The sequence below is a fragment of the Bos javanicus genome, chromosome 18 (genome assembly GCF_032452875.1).
Source record: "Bos javanicus breed banteng chromosome 18, ARS-OSU_banteng_1.0, whole genome shotgun sequence".
Classification (NCBI taxonomy): domain Eukaryota; kingdom Metazoa; phylum Chordata; class Mammalia; order Artiodactyla; family Bovidae; genus Bos; species Bos javanicus.
In genome coordinates this window covers 46,424,451-46,441,536 of record NC_083885.1, presented here as the reverse complement: position 1 = coordinate 46,441,536, position 17,086 = coordinate 46,424,451, and the positions used below count along the sequence as shown (strand labels likewise).

The 17,086-nt window shown below is 40.8% G+C and overlaps 1 long non-coding RNA gene and 2 pseudogenes across 1 annotated transcript; 1 reads left to right on the top strand and 2 right to left on the bottom strand.

Annotated features, from left to right (window-relative positions):
- Window positions 1-5,280: 5,280 nt before the first annotated feature.
- On the bottom strand, window positions 5,281-6,895 carry LOC133229863 (uncharacterized). Its single transcript, XR_009730665.1, has 2 exons — window positions 6,830-6,895; window positions 5,281-5,592 (listed from the first exon to the last, which is right to left on the bottom strand). It is a non-coding gene; the product is annotated as an uncharacterized LOC133229863 (long non-coding RNA).
- Window positions 6,896-13,378: 6,483 nt separating this feature from the next.
- Window positions 13,379-13,635, bottom strand: LOC133229423 (small integral membrane protein 10-like protein 1; annotated as a pseudogene).
- Window positions 13,508-16,479, top strand: LOC133230495 (hypoxanthine-guanine phosphoribosyltransferase-like; annotated as a pseudogene).
- Window positions 16,480-17,086: the final 607 nt, after the last annotated feature.

Below are 17,086 nucleotides of genomic sequence, written 5' to 3'. Positions count from 1 at the left end.
TGTCTTGAGGGAAAAAGCGCCGCTTGAGCAAAGAGTGATGTAAGCCTCGGAGTCTTGGGTTGCTTCAGGTAGCTTGAGAGGGGTCATTTAACGATTTGAGTCTAGTTCTGCAGCAGTGGCGGCTGCTGTGTGTGAGAATTAACGTCTTTTCATGTGTTTACTTAACACCTACATATCCCCCTTGAAGACGGGTCAGTTCATCTCTTTTGCTCACTTTAAAACAATTGCTTTGTTTTTTATTACAGTTAAGTTTGAGGGTCTTTTATAGTCTAACTTCCATGGTGGCTCAGACGGTAAAGCGTCTGCCTACAATGCGGGAGTCCTGGGCTCGATCCCTGAGTTGGGAAGATCCCCTGGAGAAGAAAATGGCAACCCACTCCAGTATCCTTGCCTGGAGAATCCCATGGACAGAGGAGCCTGGTAGGCTACCGTCCATGGGTTTACAAAGAGTCGGACACGACTGAGTGACTTCACTTTCACTTTATATATTTTGGATACAAGTCGTTTGTCAGATGTAAGATTTGCAAATATTTTCTCTGATTCTGTAGTTCATCTTTTCATTTTCTAATAGTGTGCACTGCAGATCAAAAGTTTTTAATTTGGATGGTATCCAAATTTTTTTTTTTTATGAAGGTGCTTTTGGTATAATGCCTAAGACTCTTGCTTAACCAGGGCCAGAAAGATTTTCTCCTATGTTTTCATCTTAAAGTTTAATAGATTTATAATACAATTTACATTTGAATCTATGCTCTATATTGAGTTTCAAATGTGAAGTTTTAGTTGACGTTATGTTTTGCATATGGTGATCCAATTAACCTAACACTGTTTCTGTTTCTTTGGTAAATTACCTTTGCACTCCATTCTAAATAAAATGGCTGTATTTATTGTGGGTCTCCATATGCACTCCTTATTATGTTCTGTTGACTTATGTGTTTATCCATTTGCCAGTACCGTACTGTCTTATTCATGTAGCTTTATAATGATTCTTAAAGTTGGGTCATGTGAGTACTTAATTACTTAAAATTATTCTTAATTTTCAGAATTTCTTTGACTATGCTTGTCTAGATCTACAAATCTTTTTTGTCTTTAGGAATTTCATAATCTCAAAAATAATATATGTGTATATGTATAACTGAATCACCTTGCTGTGTACCTGAAACATTGTAAATCAACCATACTTCAATAAAAAATATTTATTAAGGAATTGCATGAAAAATTTCAGAATGAGTTGAGAGAGGTGTCAAACCTTCCAATTATCAACTGTGGGCAAACTCTCCATTTGTTTAGTTCTCCTATTTTTTTCATCAGCCATCTAGTTACACACACAACTTATACACATGATACATTAGGTTTACACCCAATGTGTGTATGCTCAGTTGTGTCTGACTCTTTGAGACCCCACAAACTGTAGCACGCCAGGCTCCTCTGTCCATGGGATTTTCCAGGCAAGAATACCGGAGCGAGTTGCCATTTCCTACTTCAAGGGGTCTTCCCAACCCAGGGGTAGAACCCGCATCTCTTGTGTCTCCTGCATTGGAAGGCAAGTTCTTTATTACTAACGCCACCTGGGAAGTCTCGGATTTACACCCAACTACTTGCCTATTTGGGAGCTACTGGAAATGGTATTTTAAAAACATTTTAAATTTTGGTTTCTGATTGTTTATTGCAAGCGTATGGAAATACAGTAGATTTTTGAATATTGATTATTGCTACCTGCATCTTGCTAAACTCATCAATTTTAAGAGTTTTATTTCATTTTATTTTTTCAGATTCTTTGGGCTTTTCTACACAGAGAATCATGTCATCTGCAAATAAGGTAGCTTTAATATCCTTTTGTATGCCCTTTTAAAGTTTATGTATCTGACTGCACTGGGCCTTTGTTGCTGCATGAGGGCCTTCTCTGGTTGTGGCCAGCAAGGGCTCCTCTCTAGTTGTAGCACACAGGCTTCTCGCTGAGGTGGGTTCTCTTGTTGCAGAGCAAGGGCTCTCGATGCACAGGCTTCAGTAGTGGTGGCACGTGAGCTCAGGAGTGGTGGCACGTGAGCTCAGTAGTGGTGGCACGTGAGCTCAGTAGTGGTGGCACGTGAGCTCAGTAGTGGTGGCACGTGAGCTCAGTAGTGGTGGCACGTGAGCTCAGTAGTGGTGGCACGTGAGCTTAGCTGCTCTGCAGCACGTGGAATCTTCCTGGACCAGGGATTGAACCTGTGTCTCCTGCACTGGCAGGCAAATTCTTTACTACTGGACCACCAGTGAAGTCCTCTATGCCCTTTCCTCACCACCCCCCGCCTTTTTCTGACTTATTGTGCTAATTAGGACTTCCAATCTGATGCAGCATAGGGGTGATGAGAGTGAATATCCTTGCCTTGTTGCATATATGAGGGAAGAAAGCTTTCGCACTTTCACCACCACATATGATGTCAGCTATAGGTTTTCTGTAGACACTATCAGGATGAGGAAGTTTCCTGTTCTGGTTTGCTGAGTTTCTAATCTTAATGGATATTAACTCTTCTCAAATGCCTTTTGTGTATCGATTGATCATGTGGTTTTCCTTTTTTTAGACAGTTCATATAGTGGATTACATTGATTTTCTAATATTGAACAAATTTTGCATTCTCGGGGGAAACCCCAGTGGGTGATGCTGTATTCAATTTATATACTTCTGTTTTTGGTTTTCTATTATTTCCTTGAGAATTTTCATATCTATATTCATAACAGATATTGATCTGTAATCTTTGGTACATTTTTTTTTTGATTTTAGTATCATGATAATGCTGGCTTAATGAAATGATTTTGGAAATATTTCCTCTAATTTTTTCTTTTACTGGAAGAGCTATTTTCTGTTTGATGGTGATGGATATTTTCATTTCCTTGATTGTAGTAATGGTTTCATGGGTGTATACATATGTCAAAACTTACCTATCTGTATACTTGAAATATCTATACTCTTGTGAATTATACCTCAATAAATCCCCCCCAAATTAGTAAAGAGTAATAAAGTAATTTCTGAAAGAAAGGAGATATCAAAGGCAAGATTAAATTTCTTTCTTTAGGGCTTAAGAAGCTAAATGTCTAATATCCAGTCTTCACCTGGATATTAGACATCCAGGTGAAGACTACAGCTCTGAGTTTCCCTGACCCCAGATTGTAAATGATTCATCCTGTATTTAAGAAACACAGACACTGACTCAATATTCCAGATATTCCTCTGGAGAAGGTAACCCACTCCAATATTCTTGCCTGAGAAATCCCATGGACATGTAGAGCCTGGCGGGCTATAGTCATGGGGTTTTAAAGAGTCAGACATGTCTTAGGAACTAAGCAACAAGTTAATTAATACATCTATTACCTCTATAGTTATCTATAGATAGTTACCTCTGGTGAGGATACTTACTCTCTTAGCAAGTGTTAGTACTGATATATACAAAGGTACTGTTAACCATAGTCATCGTGTTACACTTTACATCCTCAGACCTCATTCATCTTACAACTGAAAGTCTGGATACTTTTACCAGTCTGTCTCCATTTCCTCCATCACCCAGCTCCTGGAAAACACTATTCTACTCTCTGTGTCTGTGAGTTTGGCTTTTTCAGATTCCACAGAAGTGATATCATACATTGTCTTTCTCTGTCTGCCTTATCTCACTTATCATAATGCCCTCAAGTTCCATTCATGTTGTGGCAAATGGCAGGATTCATATTTCTCATTAATTTCTCAAATTAATAATTTTTATTTGTATATTGCCCACTAGCCCAGTTGTGAAGTAGTTATCTGTTTTTGATATCTCCAGTCTGTCATGGACTGATCCTTTTGGTCTACACCTTGTTAAACAAGACAAGACTCTTGATCATATACTTGGATGTGATGATGTCAGATTGCTATTTCTGAGCACCTCCTAGCAATTTCAGTACTTACCTTGTTGTGAACCATTAGCAGGCCACTAGCAGTTGGTGGGGAGAAGGCAATGGCACCCCACTCCAGTACTCTTGGCTGGAAAATCCCATGGATGGAGGAGGCTGGTAGGCTGCAGTCCATGGGGTCGCTAAGAGTCGGATACGACTGAGCGACTTCCCTTTCACTTTTCACTTTCATGCATTGGAGAAGGAAATGGCAACCCATTCCAGTGTTCTTGCCTGGAGAATCTCAGGGACGGGGGAGCCTGGTGGGCTGCCATCTATGGGGTCGCACAGAATCAGACACGACTGAAGTGACTTAGCAGCAGCAGCAGCAGCAGCAGCAGTTGGTGGACCAGTACTGGCACTGCTTTAGCTTATTACCCTGTTTTATTTTCTCCAAAATTACAGCATTTTCCATTCACTATAATTATCTTGTTTATTTAAAAATCTTTTTGTTTATGATTTTCTTCCCACTAGAACGTAAGCTCCATCAGAAAGGTGTCTTGTTTATCTTGCTCTTGAAAGTTTCCTAGTTCCCAGCACAGTATCTGGTAGATCATGGATGCCCCCTCAGTATTGTTGAATAATGATTAAATCACAAGCACTGGTGTTGGTGGGGAGAGGAGGCAACCAAAGCTGTTATAGAAGCTCTCTACAATCCTAATTTGACCCTAATTTTAACCAGTTCACTGATAGATGTTTGACTCCCTGGTTTTCTGGTAGGCCCCAGGTTAGGTCCAGACTTTTAGAACCCATTTCCCAATGTTTCCCCCATTAGAGATAAAACCACTCTGGAGTATCGCTGTCTGGTTAACGGTTTTGAGGGGCTGGGGTTGAGTCCGTAGTGATGACTACTGTGTCCTGAGAGTCATGCAACTCAGTCAAGTCCCTTGGTTGGCATAAGTAGATTTATGGCATGAATGCATGCATGTAGATAGGAGGGGAGGCTGCCCTGGGGAAAGAGTGCCCTCTCTTGTCTCCCGTGGCCCGTGTCCTGGTGGGGTCCAGAGTTGGTGTTGAACTCTGGTCCAGTGAGCTGTCTGACCTCCCACTTCCTTTCCCCATCAGCCACCACAAGGTGCTGGATCAGGCTGGCAACACCTTTTACTTCCAACCATGAGATGGTGTGGGCTTCCCTGGTGGCTCAGCTGTAAAGAATCCTCCTGCAATGCAGGAGATGTGGGTTCAATCCCTGGGTCAGGAAGATCCCCTGGAGGGGACGTGGCAGCCCACTCCAGTATTCTTGCTAGCAGAATCCCATGGGCAGAGGAGCCTGGTGGGCTACAGTCCATACGGTCGCAAAGAGTAAGGAACGACTGAAGTGACAGCACACACGAATGCACGAAATGATGTCCCATTTGGCCAAATGGATACTTAGAGCCACGGTAAGTCACACTTAAATATATTTGGTGTTTTTCTCATGAGCTGGAGAGGAGGTTACTGAGAAATTATGAATAGTAGGACTGCAATTGAGATGAAGACTAGGACGATGCAGATCAGGCAGACAGATGCTATAACAATTGCTGAGACTGCAAATGTGAAGGCTTTCCGGGAGGAGTTGGTGGCCAAGGCAAGTTCATTGTTATCGATGTAGTTCCTTGTCTGAGTTGGATGGGAGAGGTGGAGCAGGAATAGTTGGACTTAAAAGGATTATTGAATAGGGGTGAGCCATGGGTCTGTGGGGGCACAGGGTAGGATCTGAAGAAACAGGAGGGAGGACATGGATACAATTTGTTCAGCATCAGGGCCAGGATGGAGAGGGAGGGGAGGGCGAGGGTTGGCATAATTCGAATTCCCACCTGTAAAGAGTAGTACAAGGCTATGGTGCCTAAGGGGCAACACATATTGCAGGCCAAGACCGACAGCAAGATGTGGTCACTGGGGGTCTCAGACACAGTTTGGGATGACTGGGGGGAAGGGAGTGGGTTACATAGCTTAATATGGCTTCTGAATTCTAATGTCTCCTCTGACCTCTCAACACGTCTCTTCTTGGTGCCTATAAAAATTTCACTGACCCCCTTGAAAACTCTCACCAACTCCCTCTAACTCCCACCATGTCTCCTCTTAGCATCTCCCTGTCCTCTTTAATACCTTCCTGTCCCCAGAACTCTCAGCCTGTGGCCCCTGCTTCATGCCTTATAACCCCTCTCTGTTCTCTGTAAGATTTCCCCCACCTCCAGTCGGCTCTTCTCTGTCTTCTATAACTGGTTTGTTGGTCCTACAGGATGTCTCACATGACCCCTTCCACTGTCTCCACAAAAATCCCTACTGATTCAGATGACTCTCACTTGGCTTCCTTGTACCTCAACTGACCCACTGTTATACTTTGTTTCAATTAACACTCTCATCATCCTCCAAGCAACCTTTTCTTTGTCCCTATAAACCACCTTACTAAGAAGACCCTCACTCAACACTAGCACACTCACTTTTCATGTACAAAACCTCCATTGTCTCCTTAAAAACTTTCACCCTATAATACCTGTAATGTCTTTACTAGCTATTTGCTTGTCCCTTTTATAATAATATCACTCATTTTGCCCCTATGAATCTGTCATGGTCCTGTTCTGACCCTTATTGTTCACCCCTAAACTCCTGCCTTCCTCAATAACCTCTCACTTGGCTCCTCTCAGACCTTCTTAGAGCAACTATAAACTTTGAGTCCTCTCCTTGTCCACTCATAGCCTCTTCTCTGTCCCCTTTTAAAGACCTGACCTGTTCCTCCTAACACCTCTGCCTCTGAAACAAGCTTGGTGATCCTTTGAATTTCTTCTCCTTCCACTAATTACAACCTTCCAGTTCTCCAAAATCCATTCTCCCTAAATAATTCTCTACACCCTCTCTACCCTCTAAACTCTTCTTGCCCCTTCATTCCCCACTCCCTCTAACTCTCCTTCTCCCTCCTGTCACCCCATAAATTCTCTCCCTGCCCCCTCACCTCCATTAGGGCATATGGATCTGGCACTACTAAGGTAACACAGGGCCTGTCCCTCACGCCAATCTGCCAGGGATTACCATGGAGACCAGACAGACCCCGCCTCCTATTCTATCATTCTACTTCTATTGACTGATTAGAGGTTGTGTGCTAGGGTTGAGGAAGCCAATTCTCATCTGGCTGCTGGTTGGTCTGAAGGAGTTCAGACTCCTCCAATTCTCTCTGATGATTGATCAATCCCAGCAAGTGAGAGACACCACTTGGTGTGGAGAGATATGAGCCTAGGAGTCTCAGGTTACTTCAGACACCTTGAGAGGAATCATTTAACAAGTTGGTACTTCAGCAGTAAAGGGCGATCTTTGCAAGAATGAACAGCATTTTATGTGCTTATTTGCCTCCTGCCCTGCGTCGGGAAGATCCCCTGGAAGAGGATATGGCAACTCACTCCAGTATTCTTGCCTGGAGAATCCCATGGACAGATGAGACTGGTGAGCTATAGTCCATAGGGTTGCAAAGAGTTGGATACAACTGAAGTGACCTAACACACCTATCCTCTCTGATGAAGTGTCAGTTCAAGTCTTTCTTCCATAAAGAAAAAAAATTGGGTTTTTTTATTGCAGTTAAGTTTGAGGGTCATTTGTATATTTTGCGTAAAAATTCTTTATCAAATGTATGATTTGCAAATATTTTCTCTGGGTCTGTAGCTTAATTTTCTCATTTTCTAACAGTATCCATTGCAGATCAAAAGGATTTAATTTTGATGTAGTTTAAAAGTGAAAGTGAAAGTTGCTCAGTCCTGTCCGACCCTTTGTGACCCCATGGAATTCTCCATGGAATTCTCTACAGTCCATGGAATTCTCCAGGCCAGAATACTGGAGTGGGTAGCCTTTCCCTTCTCCAGGAGATCTTCCCAGCCCAGGGATTGAACCCAGGTCTCCCGCATTGCAGGCAGATTCTTTACCAGCTGAGCCACCAGGGAAGCCCTTGGTGTAGTTTAAATTACTTTTTTTTTTTCTTTTCTGGAGGTGTTTTGGTATCATGCCTAAGAACTCTGTTTAATTCAGGGTTTTCGCTTATGTTTTCTCCCATAAGTTTGATAGGTTAACAATTTACATTTAGATCTATGATCCATGTTGAGTTTATACTTGTATAAGATGTGAAGTTTTCATTGGGATTAGTTGAGTTTTACATATTGTGGTCCAATTAAACACCATAAAACATGATTATTTCTTTGATAAGTTGCCTTTGGACACATTTCTAAACAAATTGACCAAAGACGGCCAATAAATAAATTATGGGTCTCTTTCTGCACTCATTCTGTTCTGTTGACCTGTGTTTATTCATTTGCCAATACCACACTCTTATTAATGTAGATTTATAGTGATTCTTAAAACTGGGTAATGTGAATACTCTGACTTTATTCTTTTTTTTCAGAAGTGTTTTGACAATGCTTGTCTAGATCTATAAATCTTGCTAGTTTTTTTTTTTTTTTTTAGTGGGAATTGCATTAAAATTTCCTATCAGTTTGGGAGAGATGTTGAGTCTTCCAATTCACAACTGTAGAAAGGCTCTCCATTTATTTAAGATTTATTTGATTCTTTCTTCCTTTTTTTCTGGCCATGCCACACAGCTTATGGGATCTTAGTTCCCTGACCATGGATCAAACCTGAAACCTCAGCAGTGAAAGCATGGAGTCCTAACCACTGAACTGCCAGGGAATTCTCAGACATCTTTGATTTCTTTCAGCAGCAGCCAAAGTTACACACACAGCTTGTAAATGTAACATTTTAGATTCACATCCAATTAATTGCTTATTTGGGGGCTAACTGAAAACGTATTGCAACCTGAATCTTGCTTAACTCATTTTACCAATTCTAACTTTGTGTGTGTGTGTGTACGGATTCCTTGGGATTGTCTACTTAGACACTTATGTCATCTGCAAATAAGGGTAGTTTTTATTTCTTCGTTTACTATTTGTATGCCCTTTCTTTTTTCTTTTTCTGATGTACTGTGCTGATAAGGACTCCCAGTCTGACGTGGAACAGGGATGGTGAGAGTGGACATCCTTACCTGTTGCATATATTAAGGCAGAAAGCCTTCCCACTTTCATCACCACATATAATATTAGCTAGAGGTTTCTGTAGATGCCCTTTTCAGGATGAGGACGTTTGCTTTAGTTCTGGTTTGCCACTTTTATTGTAGATGTATGTTGACTTTCCTCAAATGCCTGTTCTGCATCACTTGATCATGTGGTTTTCCTTTTTTCAGTAGTTCATAGAGTGGATTACATTGATTGACTTTCTAATATTGAACCAGCTTTGCAGTCTTGGAGAAACCTCAGCTGGTGATGGTGTGTTCTATTCATAAACTTCTATTTTAAATTTTCTAATATTTCATCAAGAAATTTGCATCTATATTCATAAGAGGTTTTGGTCTGTAGTATTCTATTCATAGTCTATATGTGGTTTTAATATCAAGACAATGCTGGCCTCAAAAAATGAGTTGGGAAATACTCTCTCCTCTTCTATTTTTCTGGAAAAGATTGTGTGGAAATCATGTTATTTGTTTGGTAATAATTTACCAGTGAAGCCATCTGGATCTAGAGATTTTTATTTCAGGAGATTATTAGTTACAAAACAAATTTCTTCTCTTTTTAAAAAATATTTATTTGGCTGCGGCAGGTCTTAGTTGACGCACATGGGATCTTCCGTCTTCGCTGTGGCATGGGGGATCTTTAGTTGTGGTATGCAGGATCTAGTTCCCTGATCAGGGATGGAACCCCTTGTCCCCTCTATCCCCACTGCATTGGGAGCGTGGTGTCTTAACTACTAGACCACTACGGAAGTTCCAAGGGTCGACTTTTAAATGTGAATTATTGTGTTATTGAAATAGACTGCAAAACATTGTGTTCATTATGCCATGATAATGTGACTATGATGAAAGATTATACTATATGTTGACATTATCAAACTAAGTACTCAATGCAATATCCCTAGCTCACAGGAAATAAATATTCAGAAAAATTTAAAAATGAAAAAGAGAATATCTCATCACAGTAGAATTTCTTCACAAAAAAAGGAAAACATGAAAATGAGGCTGCAACCAAAGTAGGTTTCTGAATGGCTCATTTGTGAGTCAAGCAAGGAAAGCATTTACCAATGGTGCGTTAATTAAATTATGTTTGATGGCAGCAAAAAGAAAATCTGTCCGGAGGAAATAAATTTATCTAAGAGTATTAGCCCTTCATGAGAAGGGTTGCTAGAAGAGTAGAAGACATTGAAAGCAGCATCACTGTCAATTACTAAAACAAGACATTTTCAACAGCATACAGAACAAAAGTAGAAAAGCAGTTGCCACAAATCAATAAATGGTATAGACTAAATGAACAGAATGAAAGAAAAAAATCATATGATCATCTCAAAACATGGAGAAAAGGCATTTGACACAATACAACAGTCTTTCATAATAATACTTTCTTTTAAAAAACCTCTCAATAAATTGTGTATAGAAGGAGTAACCGCAACACAATAAACACCATATAGGACAAGCCCACAGCAAACATCACATTCAGTGGTGAAATGTTGAAACTATTCCTCTAAGATCAGGAACAAGAAAGGGTGACCACTTTCACCACTCTTATTTAACATAATGCTGGAAGTCCTAATAGAGGAATCAAGGAATGAAAAGACGTAAAAGGCACTCTTACACATAAGCCTTAGCAATATTTTTTTAAACTCTGTCTCTGCAAGCAGGGGAAACAACAGCAAAATAATAAATGGGACCCAATCAAACTAAAAAGCTTTTGCATAGCAAAGGAAACAATCAATGAAATGAAAAGGCTACTTACTGATAGAAGATAATCTGCAAATAATATATCTTAAAAGGGATTAATATCCAAAATATATAAAGAACTCATATAACTCAATATAAAAAGTTTAAAAATGGGCAGAGGGCCCAAATAAGCATTTTTCCAAAGATGTACAGATGGCAAACAGGCATGTGAAAAGATGTTCGATATCACTAATCACCAGGGAAATGCAAGTCAAAACCACAATGAGATATCACCTCACACCTGTCAGAATGGCTGTCATCAAAAAGACAAGGAATAACGAAGGTTAGTGAGGATGTGGAGAAAAGCAAACCCTAGTATACTGTTTGTGGGAATATAAGTTGGTACAGTCACTAAGGAAAACAGTATGGAAGTTCCTCAAAACATTAAAAATATGATCCAGCAATCCACTGCCAGGTATATAGTCAAAGGGAATAAAAAGAGGCTTTGGAAGAAAGATCTTCACTCCTGTGTTTATTGCAACATTATTCACAATAGCCAAGATATGGAAATAAGAAATAATAAATGTCTGTCAATAGATGTTGCTCAAAAGGACCAAATTTCAAGTTAGACGATGAATAACTTCTGAGGATTTAATGCACAATGCAGTGATTACAAATAATAATATCATACTACGTACTTGAAAGTGGCTAAGAGAATAGATCTTAAATGTTCTCTCCACAAGAAAGAACTAATAATTATCTGTTGTGATGCAATTGTTAGCTACACTACAGTGGTAATAATATTAACACTACAGTATAGAAAGGATATCAAACTAACACACTGTACACTTTAAAATGACACAATTTCATCACAATTATATCTCAGTAAAGCTGAGGGGAAAGTAGTTGCCAGAGACTATGGGGAGGGGGAAAGGAGGATTTACTACTTAAATGAGTACATTTTCATTTGGGATCTGTAACTTCTGAAGTCGAGCAGCAGTGATGGTTGTACAGCAAAGTAAATGCACAAAATGCCACTGGATGTTTCACTTGAAAATGATTAAAATGGCAAATTTTATGTGTGAAAGTGTAAGTCATTCAGTCCTGTCTGACTCTTTGCGATCCCATGGATTATACAGTCCATGGAATTCTCCAGGCCAGAATATGGAGTGGGTAGCCTTTCCTTTCCCCAGGGGATCTTCCCAACCCAGGGATTGAACCCAGGTCTCCCACATTGCAGGTGAATTCTTTACCACCTGAGCCACAAGGAAAGCCCAAGAATACTGGAGTGGGTAGCCTATCCCTTCTCCAGCGGATCTTCAGGACCCAGGAATCAAACCGGGGTCTCCTGCACTGCAGGTGGATTCTTTACCAACTGAGCTATCAGGGAAGCTCTAATTTTATGTGTATTTAACCTCAAATTTTAAAAGGTTAATGATTTCTAATGATTTTTTCAGCTTTTACATGATCATGATTATTTAAATGTGACTCAATATATCACAATGCTTTGTGCTATGACTAGATTTCCTTCTCGTTGGCTCCAAGGTCTAGAACTGCATGCTACTAGTTGGGACCCTAAAATAGAGTCCACTTTCATACATTCCAACCCTCTGCTCAAAATTTTGCAACACTTTACATTGTTTGGTATTTGAAGGATGAGTTCCTGTACAGTTGTTTTATTTTTGATTTCCTTGTTATTTTTTCACTGAAAGTTTCTGATTATCATTGTTTTCACTTGTGGAATGAAAAACTATATGCCTTCCACAGTATATCCTTAAGATCTCCAGCTTCTTACTCAATTAACGCCCAGTTTATAATCCAGTCTCATGTTCCCGAAATCTACTGATTTATTAAATTAATATGTACCTTGAGCTTGTACATTTTTGTCCTGAAAATTTTGGTAGCCTTCTCTTTTATAACACATCCTGTTCATTCTGTTTTTGTTTTAAGGATGTACAGTTTCTTAAATATGGTTGTGGGTCTTAATTGGGGAAACAGGGGAAACAGTGGAAACAGTGGCTGACTTTATTTTTCTGGGCTCCAAAATCACTGCTGATGGTGATTGCAGCCATGAAATTAAAAGACGCTTACTGCTTGGAAGGAAAGTTATGACCAACCTAGACAGCATATTAAAAAGCAGAGACATTACTTGTCAACAAAGGTCGGTCTAGTCAAGGCTATGGTTTTTTCCAGTAGTCATGTATGGATGTGAGAGTTGGACTATAAAGAAAGCTGAACGCCGGAAAATTGATGCTTTTGAACTGTGGTGTTGGAGAAGACTCTTGAGAGTCCCTTGGACTGCAAGGAGATCCAGCCAGTCCATTCTAAAGGAGATCAGTCCTAGGTGTTCATTGGAAGGTCTGATGTTGAAGCTGAAACTCCAATACGTTGGCCACCTGATGTGAAGAGCTGACTCATTGAAAAGACCCTGATGCTGGGAGGGATTGGGGGCAGGAGGAGAAGGGGACGACAGAGGATGAGATGGTTGGATGGCATCACCGACTTAATGGGCATGGGTTTGGGTGGACTTCGGGAGTTGGTGACGGACAGGGAGGCCTGGCGTGCTGCGGTTCATGGGGTCGCAAAGAGTCGCACGAGTGAGCGACTGAACTAAACTGAACTGGGTCTTAACTGAAGTCGTCTCTGTTCTCGGAATCATTTCCTCTACCTCATTCTCTCTCGGCCGTGTCTCAGTGACAGCCCAGGAGCTCTGCTAAGAGTGGAGAGCGCAGCCGCAGAGGGAGCCCAGGCACTCTGGCAAGACAGCGGGGCTCATCGCTCTCAGCTCTCCACTTCTTGGGAGTCGGCCATAACGGTGGTTTGAAATGTTGGCGGTTCATCAGGGTTCTGAAAGCTTAACTGCAAGCACATGTTGAGGACCACGGAGCCAGCGAGGTAGAAGTACGGCAAGTTCTTGTGCAGATGCCAGGGTGGGCAGGGTGCGGCAGGTCCCCTCGCAAGACCCCGTAGGAGCTGGGGGCCGCCGCCAGACTCGAGGTCCTGAGAATCAAGGATGACGGAGACGCGGCGGAGGCCATGAACCTGGTGTCGCCACTCACCCCCGATGCGGTACCTGGAGCCAAGGGTGACCACGGACCCGAGGACCCCCAACTGGCGGCAATGACCGGAAGGGGCAGGTGGGGGGCGCTAAGCGGCCACCGAGTTCACACTCGCTCCCCAACAATCGCCACTTCAAACCCTCTTAATGATTTTTCTTTGACGCGATGTTGTCTTATGTTACCAATACTCCTCGGCTGATACTTCTTCAAGAAGGCAGTTCTGAGTTTGAAGTAACTTGATAATAGACTTTCTTGAATAGTTTGCTTGGAGTGACAAAAATTTAAATGAAATGGCTTATCAGAAATCAGACTTTCAGCTCCTCCCCATACTTCCTTCAGCCCTTGTGCCAGCTGGCTGCGTTACCGCGACCAGCAGCCCCAGCGTCATGATTAGTGATGATGAACCAGGTTTATTTTGTATACTCAGCCATTATGCTGAGGATTTGAAAAGGGTGTTTATTCCTTGTGGACTAATAACGGACATGACCGAACGGCTTGCTCGAGATGTGATGGAGATGGGATGCCATCACATCGTGGCCCTCTGTGTACTCAATGGGGGCCTATAAATTTTTTGCTGACTTGCTGGATTACATCAAAGCACTGAACAGAAATAGTGATAGATCTATTCCTATGACTGTGGGTTTTATCAGACTGATAAATCCTGTAATTACTGTAATGACCAGTCAACAGGTGACATAAAAGTCATTGGAGGAGATGATCTCTCAACTTTAACTGGTAAGAATGTCTTGATTGTTGAAGATTTAATGGACACAGGCAAAACAATGCAAACTTTGCTTTCTTTGGTCAAGCAGCATAATCCAAAGATGGGCAAGGTTGCAAGCTTGCTGGTGAAAAGGACCCCTCAAAATGTTGGGTATAGACCAGACTTTGTTGGATTTGAAATTCCAGAAAAGTTCCTTGTGAGATATGCCCTCGACTATAATGAATACTTCAGGGATTTGAATCATGTTTGTGTCACTAGTGAAACTGGAAAAGCAAAATACAAAGCCGAAGGTGAGCGTTCAAGCTGAGTTTGGAAACATCTGGAGTCCCACTGAAATCACCAGTGAAATTAACCAATGTTCTAGTTCTGTGGCCAGCTGCTTAGAAGAACTTACTGTGTGTCTCCTAAGAATTTTGTCTGTTTCCTGTTTTAGAAATGTCAGTTGTTGCATTCCCAAACTCTTCATTTGCACTGTGAGCCTATAGACTATCAGTTCCCTTTGCGCAGATTGTTGTTTGGCTCGTGAATGAAAAATCTCTGAAGCCACACTGCTACTGACTGAAAATATGGAAATTGTATCTGTAACATTTAAAGAGAAGACTGTATTAGTTTTTTAATTGGTATTTTAATTTTTATATAGTCAAGAAAGAACAAAAGTGATTGAATGTTGTTAACTATACTGCTGTGTGTCTAGAAGAGCAGTCAGTTTCATATCCGTGACAGTGCTTAAGAGGTATCATTGTGTCATAGAAACCATATGTCCTGGAATTCTTTTAGTAGGTTTCAGTAGTATTAACAGTATTTTCTTGCTTGTTCAGATTATTTCTGGTGAATATTTGTCAACAGTTCCTTTTAAGTACAGGTCAATCAGTTCCAGAACTTACCACATTTTGAATTCTTCAGTGTAAAAATATTTCAAATAAAGGCTGTCTCTTTAAAAAAAAAAAACAAAAAACCAGACCTTCAGTAGAAAGAGAAACATTATTTATAAGTGCTGAGAGAAAAGAACTGTCAATCTAGAATTCCGTATCTGGGGGAAATGCCCTTTGGGAATAAAGGTGAAATAAGGATAGTTTCAGATGAAAAAAGCCAACACCATACATTGGCATGGACCTGCTCTGAAAGGAAAACCAAAGTTAATTCTTTAGTAAAGGAAAACTTGGAATGTCAGGAAGAAGTAGAAGCAATAGAAATGGTGAAGATCTGGGTAAACATGATAGACTGGTTGCCTTTTAATTCTTGAAACTGTGTATTACAGTTGAAAGCAAAAATTATAACATTGATGAGATTTTCATTGTATGTAGATGTAATACATATGGTTAACTTTTTAAAATATAAAGGAGAGGGAGTGAAGGGACCAACATGGTGGGAGGTTGCTATATTCCACCTGAGTTGTGAAATATTTTGGTTAGGCTAGCATGTTTATTGTATTCCCTACAGCAACCACGAACAAAATTTGCAAAGACATATACTCAAAAATCACGAGATCAATTAAAATGGAGTAGTGAAATAATACTCAAACAATCCAAAAGGGAGCCAGAAAGGGAAAACAGAGGAACAAAAAACAGAGGGAACAAATAAAACAAATAATAAAGTGGTAGACTTAATGCCAAACATACCAGCCATTACATTAAATGCACATGTGATAAACACAAAAATTATAAAGATTTTCAGAATTCAGTTTTTAAAAAGATCCAATTATATCCTGTCTATAAGAGTCACATTAAAGATGCATATAGGATAAAAGCAAAGATTTGGGGGAGGGAAGGTATGCAACACAAACACAAAACAGAGATGTGTGGTTGTATTGATGTCAGGAAAAGTGAAGGTTTTAACTCTTTCATCCTCTGCCCAGACTCAAAGGACTCTGAGCCCTTAGGAGATGGTGGAATCACCAAGTAAAAGGAGCATGGATCCCTGGCTTAATCTATGGGTCACTAGAAATACTCACATTGAAAAGTTGTGATAGTGTGAAATAAACTTGTATCTTGTGAGCTGCTGATTTGATGAGGGTTTATTTTTTACAGCCTCTAGCATGACTCTAAACAATATACCTTTTAGACCTCAGTACCCACTAGCCCAGTGCATCTCAATCTATTTGTGACTATGGCATAGATTCTGTTTTTGGTATCTCCAATCTGTCATGGAGGGCCTCCCTGATAGCTCAGTTGGTAAAGAATCCAGCTGCAATGCAGGCTTGATTCCTGGGTCTGGAAGATTCAGTGGAGAAGGGATAGACTACCTAGTCCAGTATTCCTGGGCTTCCCTTGTGGCTCAGCTGGTAAAGAATCCACCTGTAATGCAGGAGACCTGGGTTTGATCCCTGGGTTGGGAAGATCCCTTGGAGAAGAGAAAGGCTACCCACTCCAGTATTCTGGCCTGGAGAATTCCATGTATTGTATCGTCTATGGGGTCACAAAGAGTCAGACACGACTGAGCGACTTTCACTTTCATCCTGCAAGGAAAAGAGGATGGCCTCAGTCCCCAAACCACAGGGAACTGAGTTTAGCCACAACAACATGAGCTTGGAAGAATGTCCTGAGCTCCAGAGGAGACCACATTTCAGCTGACACACTGATATATCAGCCTTGTGAGAACCTAACCACAGAATTCAACCACACTATTCCAAGATTTTGAACCAGTAGAACTGTGAGTTAATGAATGACTGTTGTTTTAAATCACTAAGTGTATGGTGTTTGTTACATA